Source organism: Ovis aries, chromosome 18 (genome assembly GCF_016772045.2).
Source record: "Ovis aries strain OAR_USU_Benz2616 breed Rambouillet chromosome 18, ARS-UI_Ramb_v3.0, whole genome shotgun sequence".
Classification (NCBI taxonomy): domain Eukaryota; kingdom Metazoa; phylum Chordata; class Mammalia; order Artiodactyla; family Bovidae; genus Ovis; species Ovis aries.
Genome location: NC_056071.1, coordinates 37,868,705 through 37,879,489, shown reverse-complemented (window position 1 = coordinate 37,879,489; position 10,785 = coordinate 37,868,705).

Sequence of the window (10,785 nt, the reverse complement as noted above, 5' to 3'; positions counted from 1 at the left end):
CATTCTAGCATCTTGAAAGTGGTTCTACCCCACAATTTAGTTCTCAAAGTCTTTCATATGCTAGTAAGAGTCAGATTTAAACATGCACAACTTGTAACCTAAGAGTACAAATACAACTTTCTGGAATTATTTTCCTGAGCTACCTTCTTTCTGTGGTCTCAATACCTCTATACCACAGGAACACCTTTCATGGTCCTTGGGCTAGTAAGCCAGGGCTTTAGACATCCCATTGCTGCCTAATTGCTGTTTCTGTGTCTGTCTGCAGGGCCAAACAGCAAGAGAATATACAAAGAAAAAGAGCCAATGGGGCTACAGTCTTGGGACCAGTGTCCCTATGGTCAAAACTCAATGTCACTTCATTTGAGTTTTAGGTGCCTGCCTGACAGTCACTGCTTTTGTTGTCACTGCTGCTTTGGGATTGTCTAGGGGTAGGGTAAAAGACAACAGAAAGAAAACTACAACATCGGGTTTTCTTCACTTTCTCTGACCCTAAGGAGTGCCTTTCCTGCTTAGTAGCCTGCAAATAGCTTCTCTTGGTACTGTTCCTGTTAACATTCAAAGCAGAGTCCCAGGTTTGGGGCTGCCTTTGAGTTTTCATTACCAACAAATACTGGAAAAGAATTGAAAAAGTGGGGGCTGGTGGGGGTTCATCACTGATTATGACAGCACTTCAAGTTTTGATTACCTTCCCCAATCTGTCTGCTACCATTTACTTTTCAGAGTCTTCAGAGAGCTGCTCTATGTATTATATCCAGGGTTTTTAGTTGCATTTGGAGGAAGAAGTAGGCTGGTATGTGTTTACTCCCGCATGATTAGAACCAGAAACCACGGTTTAGATTTCTTGAATCCTAGTAATCAAATGAATCTTAAAAGTATGCTTTAGTCTGGAGGCTGAAACAAATGTCCAAACAATAATAGCATGTAAGATTTAAGCAACAAATGTGCCAAAACCTCAAGCATTTCATTTAATAACTGTATGAGAGTTCGATGATAGGTGTTTTATCTGTTTTTACTTTTCAGATGGGGAACTGAGGTACAAGGATGTTGAGTAACTTACCCAAGGTTACACAGTAACTAATAGGAGTCAGGATTTGGATCCTGGTCATCTGGCTCCAGACAGGAAGTTCCTAATCATATACATGTGTGCTTAGTTCACTATTTATATTTTCTCTTTTTTGTTTTGCTTTAGTGCATATGATATTGTACATTTTGGGGAGAACTTTAAGCATGATTGCCATGGCTACAAGCATAGCTTATTTTACTCTAAGTTTGGAAAAGAGTGAAGATTAGTGGACAAACAAGTGATATTACTACTTCTCAGAGAGACTAAGGGAAATTTTGGGGGATCAAAGTAGTTTTAAAGTCCCAATTGATTTATTCACATAGTCCTTCCTTCCCTTTCACACTTTTAAACTCTAATCTTAAATGGAAGACTATATGAAGGGTAGATGAGTTCTACAAGAATCAGCTTATACTGAAAAAAAAAAAAACCCACCTTTTTAAAATTAAAACAATCAATAGCTTTCAATCATCCATAAAACTAAAACTCCAACCAAAGAAATATATGAATATATGCTCAGTTGTGTCCAACTTTTGTAACCCAGTGGACTATAGCTCCCCAGGCTTCTCTGTTCATGGAATTTTCCAGGCAAGAATACTGGAGTGGGTTGCCATTTCTTCCTCCAGGAGACCTTCCCAACCTAGGGATCATACCTGCATCTCCTGCTTCGGCAGGTGGATTCTTTACCACTGTGCTACCTGGGAAGCCTCAACCAAAGCACTGTATATATATAATCTAGTGCTGTAAAAAGTGAATTAAGGCTGATCTTGGGCCACTTCAAGATGAGTACAGAGATTAAGAGTTTAGGAATTTGTATGACAATTTGATAAAGCAACTTTATGTTGAACATAATTAAAAAGTTGACTAAAATTTTATTGTCCTCTTTATTTTATCATAGTAATTCATATTTACATTTTTCAAAAGTGTATCTGTGGATTGAAAATTAAAAGCAATGAAAAGCTGACTCTTTACCATAACCATTTTGAGAAATGCTGCGCTAAAGCACAGTGACTGCCTTCTAATTTTAAATGAAACAATGGCAACATTAATTCGAACACAGGGTTGCTGACATAATTTTCTTTTTTCAGTGATTCTTGACATTTCTAAAAAGTATGTCTGGCATTTTAAATAAAGTTAAGTTTGTTTTTAAGAGACAAAGACCTAGAGAAAGATCCCAGGAGTTGATTTTGAATCTATCTGAAAGCTGGTATTTATATATATTTCTTTTCCTTCAAATTTTAGAATTGAAAGGTAAGCCCTTACAGTCCCATAATGAAGAGCTGAAAAAAAATGCTGCATCAGGAAAGATCACTGAAGTCAGGCAAGGTACCAGCCTGGTGCTTCTCAGGTGGTTGGAGATGCTTTGGAGCCCTGTAGTCTCAACCCTGGCAAGATAAAAGGGGATGAAGACAAAAGAGAGGGTAGTGGAAGCAAGTGCATCCCAGCACATATTCACCATTTTTCTTATTAGCTCAGTGAGAGGCAAACAGCTCTTACTCCTTGAATCTAATCTGCTCAACTAACAGCCTACTAATACTTTTTGACAAGTGTGCTACATAAACATCCATGTCTAGTTAAAAATGGCAATCAGTCAACTTCTCTGGAAGTTCCCTTAAGTATCTAGAATAGATCTTAATGTAAGATAATGTGGGCTTGTCTGATGGTGCAGCGGTAAAGAATCTGCTTGCAATGCAGAGGACTCGGGAGACATGGGTTCAACTTCTGGGTTGAGAAGATTCTCCCGGGGAAGACAATGGCAACCCACTCCAGTATTCTTGCCTGGGAAACCCCATGGACAGAGGAGCCTGATAGGCTACAGTCCACAGATTTGCAAAGAGTCAGATTGAGCGACTGAGCATGCACACATGTAAAATAATGCATTGTGACACACACTGAATATGTTCTCAGAAGAACTGTTAGGGTTTGGCAATTGTGTTCCTTGTGAGAAAGCTGTACCACAGCATTTAGTCAAAAACTGTGTGTGTTAGTTGCTCAGTCGTGTCTAACTCTGTGCATTCCCATGGACTGTAGCCCACCAGGCTTCTCTGTCCATGCAAATTCTATCTAAATTTGTGCAAGACTTCTTTTCTTTTTTCACTGTAATTGATCCAAATCTTAGTATTCTAAAAAAAAAAATGTACTTGCAGAAGTGGAAAATTGGGTTGTATAAATGTCTCCATTTGTTCTAACCAAAGTACTAATCAGAATTAACCAAAAATACAGAAAAGAAAAATGTCATTAGTTGTATATATGTATATATATATTAGTTGTATATATACATACCATGTTCTATGAACTAGTCCATCCGTGTTGGTTTATAGCCTTCAGGTATCAGTTGTCTCAGTATATTCAAGTATTTCAATTGACTTGAGCCCCTCTGGTTTGTAAAAATTTAATGTTCTTTGTAAGGTAGAAAGTACAATGTTTCCTGGAAATTCTTGGGTTAGTCAGATATTTCTCTTACTGTGACATCTCTTCCTGCTTGCAGTATTTTGGATCTCCCTGTGTTTTCTCTAGTCTGCATTTACCCAGATGTGAATGGAACATAGCCTTTAATTTCTCCAGATTGTCACTCCCATGACGCACCTGCATGTTGTTAACCTTCCCTGAAGACTGGGGTTCACAGTAGTTCCTACTTCATAGAACTGTAAACAGTGGAGTTATGAAAGTTAACTGCCTGGTTTACAGTAAGCATCTCATGAATGTTGGCTGTTATTATTTGTTGACGGATAATGGTGTGGAGTTACATCACAGTAGATAGAATGAAATGAAATATTAGACATCTCTGTTCTCTTTGACATAGCCTGTTCAACCACGGGGATTTCTCACTAGTTCAAACGTGCTTCCACAACATGCTTATTACTATTTCAGCCCAGCTGTCCATATGTCAGCTCCAGCTACTTTCCTTAGGTGGAGGAACTTAGTGTTCTCTCATTCTCTTGCTCTCTCTTGTCTCACTTGTCCTGTGGTGTGGTGGAGAGGAGAGAGGATTGGGTCAGATATGGGACCATGAGTCTTTTGATAGACCCTTCCATCTTCCAAACTCAAGTGACCTTTCAAAAAGGAATAGTTCCACTGCATCAACAGCTAAAACCAGACCAATTAGTTATGTGGTTAGTTAAACTAGCTCTCAAATTATCATTTGATTTTACCCAAAACTGTTTCCAGTAACGAATTCATCATTGAAGCAAGGAGAGTTTGATACTATGGAAAATTATTCTTAGAAAAGTAATGGCAAATACCTTTCCACATTTAATCTTCTAATAAGTGTCTAATATATCTCTTATAAGGATATATTTCATTGAGTTTAGAGCACATTTTAATCCAGAATGGTCTCATCTTTATACCTCTAGCTTTATTACATCTGCAAAGAACATTTCTCCAATAAGTTACCATCCACAAATTTGAGGAGTTAGAATATAGACACATCTTTTTGAGACTGTAAGTCAACCAGTTACAGCTCAGAAGATGGGTAACGCACTGAGTGGAAAAAAATGTTTTTCTAGCAAAAGTTCACTAATTGGGTAGAATTAAGGTAAGTAAGAAAGAGTAAAAAATACTTGAACACCTGGTATATTTTAGTATATATAACAATTTTAGCAAAGCTATTAATATATTAAATAAATTATGGTACTAGTGAAATTAAAATGGTATCCTGCAAATATGAAAGCAAGTTCATTTTTTTCCCTTGAGATTATTCTTTGTATTATTCTGTATAATTTTTATATTGTTATCAGATAATGTCATCAAAGGTAAAATGAATTTGAGCTCTATTGAATGAAAAAAACTAGTTAAATTTTAATTTATAAAATACAACTAATAATTTTTTAAAGTTGAATGAAGAATTCCATAGTTGAAGAATTAAAAATTATCTATTCACTTGGGAATTTTGCTTATGTCAATATATATTTCTCTTGGTTAATCTTATTCCATGTTGTGGAATAAGTCCAAGTTTGATGAGCTTAAAAGGGGATAGTTCAGTTCAGTTCAGTTCATTTAAGTCGCTCAGTTGTGTCCGACTCTTTGTGACCCCATGAATTGCAGCACGCCAGGCCTCCCTGTCCATCACCATCTCCCAGAGTTCAGTCAGACTCACGTCCATGGAGTCAGTGATGCCATCCAGCCATCTCATCCTCTGTTGTCCCCTTCTCCTCCTGCCCCCAATCCCTCCCAGCATCAGAGTCTTTTCCAATGAGTCAACTCTTTGCATGAGGTGGCCAAAGTACTGGAGTTTCAGCTTTAGCATCAGTCCTTCCAATGAACACCCAGGGCTGATCTCCTTCAGAATGGACTGGTTGGATGTCCTTGCAGTCCAAGGGACTCTCAAGAGTCTTCTCCAACACCACAGTTCAAAAGCATCAATTCTTTGATCACGCTCAGCTTTCTTCACAGTCCAACACTTGCATCCATCCATACATGACCAAAGGAAAAAACCATAGCCTTGACTAGTCAGACCTTTGTTGGCAAAGTAATGTCTCTGCTTTTCAATATGCTATCTAGGTTGGTCATAACTTTCCTTCCAAGGAGTAAGCATCTTTTAATTTCATGGCTGCAGTCACATCTGCAGTGATTTTGGAGCCCCAAAATATAAAGTGCGACATTGTTTCCACTGTTTCCTCATCTATTTCCCATGAAGTGATGGGACCAGATGCCATGATCTTCGTTTTCTGAATGTTGAGCTTTAAGCCAACTTTTTCACTTTCCTCTTTCACTTTCATCAAGAGGCTTTTTAGTTCCTCTTCACTTTCTGCCATAAGGATGGTGTCATCTGCATATCTGAGGTTATTGATATTTCTCCCGGCAATCTTGGTTCCAGCTTGTGCTTCTTCCAGCCCAGCATGTCTCATGATGTATTCTGCATATAAGTTAAGTAAGCAGGGTGACAATATACAGCCTTGACGTACTCCTTTTCCTATTTGGAACCAGTCTGTTGTTCCATGTCCAGTTCTAACTGTTGCTTCATGACCTGCATATAGGTTTCTCAAGAGGCAGGTCAGGTGGTCTGGTATTCCCATCTGTTTCAGAATTTTCTACAGTTTATTGTGATCCACACAGTCAAAGGCTTTGGTATAGTCAATAAAGCAGAAAGAGATGTTTTTCTGGAACTCTCTTGCTTTATCCATGATCCAGCAGATGTCGGCAATTTGATCTCTGGTTCCTCTGCCTTTTCTAAAACCAGCTTGCACATCTTGAAGATCTTTTTTGTACAGTTCTTCTGTATATTCTTGCCACCTCTTCTTAATATCTTCTGCTTCTGTTAGTCCATACCATCTCTGTCCTTTATCTAGCCCATCTTTGCATGAAATGTTCCCTTGGTATCTCTAATTATCTTGAAGAGATCCCTAGTCTTTCCCATTCTGTTGTTTTCCTCTATTTCTTTGCATTGATCGCTGAGGAAGGCTTTCTTATCTCTCCTTGCTATTCTTTGGAACTCTGCATTCAGATGCTTATATCTTTCCTTTTCTCCTTTTCTCCTTTGCTTTTCGCTTCTCTTCTTTTCACAGCTATTTGTAAGGCCTCCTCAGACAGCCATTTTGCTTTTTTGCATTTCTTTCCCATGGGGATGGTCTTGATCCCTGTCTCCTGTACAATGTCACGAACCTCAGTCTATAGTTCATCAGGCACTCTATCAGATCTAGTCCCTTAAATCTATTTCTCACTTCCACTGTATAATCATAAGGGATTTGATTTAGGTCATACCTGAATGGTCTAGTGGTTTCCCTACTTTCTTCAATTTAAGTCTGAATTTGGCAATAAGGAGTTCATGATCTGAGCCACAGTCAGTTCCTGGTCTTGTTTTTGCTGACTGTATAGAGCTTCTCCATCTTTGGCTGCAAAGAATATAATCAATCTGATCTCGGTGTTGACCATCTGGTAATGTCCATGTGTAGAGTCTTCTCTTGTGTTGTTGGAAGAGGGTGTTTGCTATGACCACTGCGTTCTCTTGGCAAAATTTTATTAGCCTTTGCCCTGCTTCATTCCATATTCCAAGGCCGAATTTGCCTGTTACTCCAGGTGTTTCTTGACTTCCTACTTTTGCATTCCAGTCCCCTATAATGAAAGGGACATTTTTTTGTGTGTTAGTTCTGAAAGGTCTAGTAGGTCTTCATAGAACCGTTCAACTTCAGCTTCTTCAGCGTTACTGGTTGGGGCATAGACTCGGATTACCGTGATATTGAATGGTTTGCCTTGGAAACGAACAGAGATCATTCCGTCGTTTTTGAGGTTGCATCCAAGTACTGCATTCCGACTCTTTTTTTGTATACCTGTGATATTGTATTGATCAACAATCAATCTTGTTGATTCCTAGAAAAGGGGATAAGAGAGTATGAAAGTCTTAAATCTTGACCTACAATATCACAGGTATATTAGAGTGTCAGTGAACAAACTGGCTAAGCAAACTAAAATTCCTGACTTTTTACATAAGAAGATAATTAACAGGAGAAACATGAGGCCTTTCATATCTACTTGTCTAAGTTAGATTTTGTTCTAAAAAATTCTCAGTCACCTTCAGAGTAAATCAGTAGACTATCATAATGTGACTTTAATTATGTTCATTAATATTCATTTGGGAAAAGCTTATCAGTTTCTATTTCAAGAACAAAAGCTAGAATATTAAACCCTTCTTTTGTCTGGAACATTGAGTTTGAGAGTTATCTTTTCAAGATGTTTCTCTGAAGAGATTATTGTGGTTTAACTGTTCAGTTACTGAAATGTACCAAATTTGCTCGTTTGAATTATAAACAATTTTTATAGGGAGTACCCTATTTAAACCAAAGGTAAATAATTTTAACTTGGTTTAATAATTTGCCTCAACATTTTCCTGAGACACATAAGCATTCGGAGTTAATCAAAGGATATGGATCAAACAGCTATCAGAATAGGATGTCAGTGGTTTCATAGCCACCAGCAGAATCTCAGAACTCCAATCCTGAACAGACTTTAGCACTTAACTTTGTGTCATCCACTGTCAGCACTTTACATGCATTAGTTCATGTAATCCTTGTAATAGCTCTATTATTGTCATTTCTATTTTGTAGTGAGGAAACAGGGCAGAGATAATAAATACTTTGTAGTGAGAAAGTAACAGAATGAAGCTAGGAACCAGGTAGTCTAGCTCAAGAGTCCTCCCAATATAGGCCCCTAACCTTTGTATTTACTTAAATGAAATGTTATTTGAAAATGTTATTTACATAGCTATACAACATTCTTAGAGTTTTACTGTAACTTATTTTGCTATTTCCATATATTCTTAGTGTTCTGGGGTTTGTTTTTGCTGTTGTAAATAATATTTATACAAATGTCAGACCAGCTTTTAGATGATTTACTTTTTAAAATAGTGAATTTGACAAAATATAAGACTGTGAGTTTTTTTAAAGCACTTAATACATTATGCCAGAAGCTTCCAGAAAGTTTATCTGGATCTATATAACCTCAGGAATACTAACTAGATGACAACAAAATAGCATAAGCAAAGGCAAATAAGGGTGAGGAAATGTGGCAAGTTTAGGATAAGGGCATGGAATAGTAGCAGAGGCTGAAACCAAAGAAGTGGGCAGGATCCAGACTATGAAGGGTACAAGGAAACCAAATAATAGATATTAAACCATCCTGGGTTTCTGATTTGGATGTCACTATCCATGGGATTATCAGAAGTGAAACCAGATAAAAGTAGTAGGTATTTTGGGAGGAAAAAAATAAGATCAGTTTAAATATAGTAAATATAAATTGTGTATGGTTTATCCAATGGCTATCTGAGATTTTCTGGTTTAGGACTCAGGGAAGCCAGAGCTTCTGCTGTAGATTTGAGAGTCTGTATTATATATGAGGTCACTGAAAATTGGTTGATCACTCAAAGTATGTTACAGCGAAAAGATAAGCCAGAGCATGGCGTTTTGGAAACAACACTATTAAGAAGTCTTATAATCTAGCTTTTCTAAACCCCAAATTTTTGAACTATCAGTTCAGCTCAGTTCAGTCGCTCAGTTGTGTCTGACTCTCTGCGACCCCATGAATCGCAGCACGCCAGGCCTCCATATAAATAACTATAATTTTGTGATAACTAGCGCTAATCGTGTAATCACATCATGGTTCTGAATTTGTGTAGCAATAGCACCCACATTCTGACTAACTCGTGTATACATATCAAATGGGTTTAAAATGTTGAGAGAGACCCAATCGTTTTCCCTTTCAAATACACATTTAAGATTTAAGAAATTCAACTTTACTCTAAAAAGGAAAAATTTATAATGAATTAGAATAGTAATGTGATACCAACACTCATCTCAAGAACCAGGAATTTGGAGTAATTACCGAATTTTGAGAAATTAGTATGATTTTACTATTCTTTAGCCAGCAGACAATGGTAAGAAAAGCCTTCCCCTACTCACCCCTCCCCCATGCTGAAAGACATTTTTTTCTACAGGAAGATCCCAGCTAAGTGATGTAGATTTGTGTACTCTGCCACCTTGTGGTCATTGTAGTTATTTACATGACTCCATCTCTACTGTGGCTTGAAGGTTTTCCTGTTAAAATGGCTAGATGTTCTTATATATTTAATAACAATACCAGCAAAAATTTATTAGAATGAACTTAAATGACCTTGATAAAAAAAGAGGACCATGTCCAAGATGAATACCTATGAGATGAATTTATTATGGGCTGATATGGCTGCTTGATAAACTTTTCTGGGCCTTTCTTCAATGTATTTTTCTGCATGTAGCTACAGTAGTTATTTTGAAACAACAAATATTAATAAAAATAAGAAAAGGGTTATTACCCTTGACAGTGTGAATATTGGCATAATCTCTCTCTCTTGTATTTCACTGAAGTTTTAAACAGAAGAGAAAACTCAAGACATTATATACGTAGAGCCAGCATGTGAATAAATGACAGCCTTCTATGAAACTCAAACCAAAGCATCCATGAACCCTGAGGCCAAACTCTATATATTTTCTAGTTTAATCTATAAGAAATAAATTTGCTGAGGAAATGAAATTTTAAGATGTTTCTAAAGGTTCAATAGCTATTGCCAGATAACTGATGTGGTACAGAGATATTTTTAAGAGGTTTGGGTTACTTGCAAAATAATAATTACTGTATATTTCATTATATTGTTTAACTTTCTTATTGCTTTTAACATGAGATTTGATTTTCCTGTGTTTGTAAATCTACAAAGTATTCAAACATTTGTTTTGAAAGCAACTGAGAGAATCATCGTAGTTTTATTGTTCCTTCCTTGGCATAAACAAATATTTTTTTCTATTTCAAGTCACTAGTTCTCTGTATCTCGAGGCAATAAACTGACTTTTAAACAAGTTTCATAGACATAGTCATTCTTAAGCTGTATTTTATTTCAGAATACTGGAGATGTTGTTTAAATATAGTAAGCTGAATGGTTTGGCTAAATTTAAAAAAATTTTTTTTTTCCTTAAGAAACATCTATACACTTTTGGCTCACTTAAGCTTTGGTGATAAGAGTTGATAGGCTGCATATCTAACCACGTTATTTAACAAAAGGGACTTTCTCAAAATTATACGTGTAGTATGGATCCCTGTACAAAACGCACAGCCTTGACTATGAGAGAAATTATGGAGAGAAATGACTGTCATTCTGTTACTAGAAAACCAACCCAAATCACAGATGCTCTTGGAGTTAGGTCCACAGTGGTTCTTCTCCACGATGGGCTCTCAAGACTAACTTTGGCTTGCGGGTCCAACAGGGA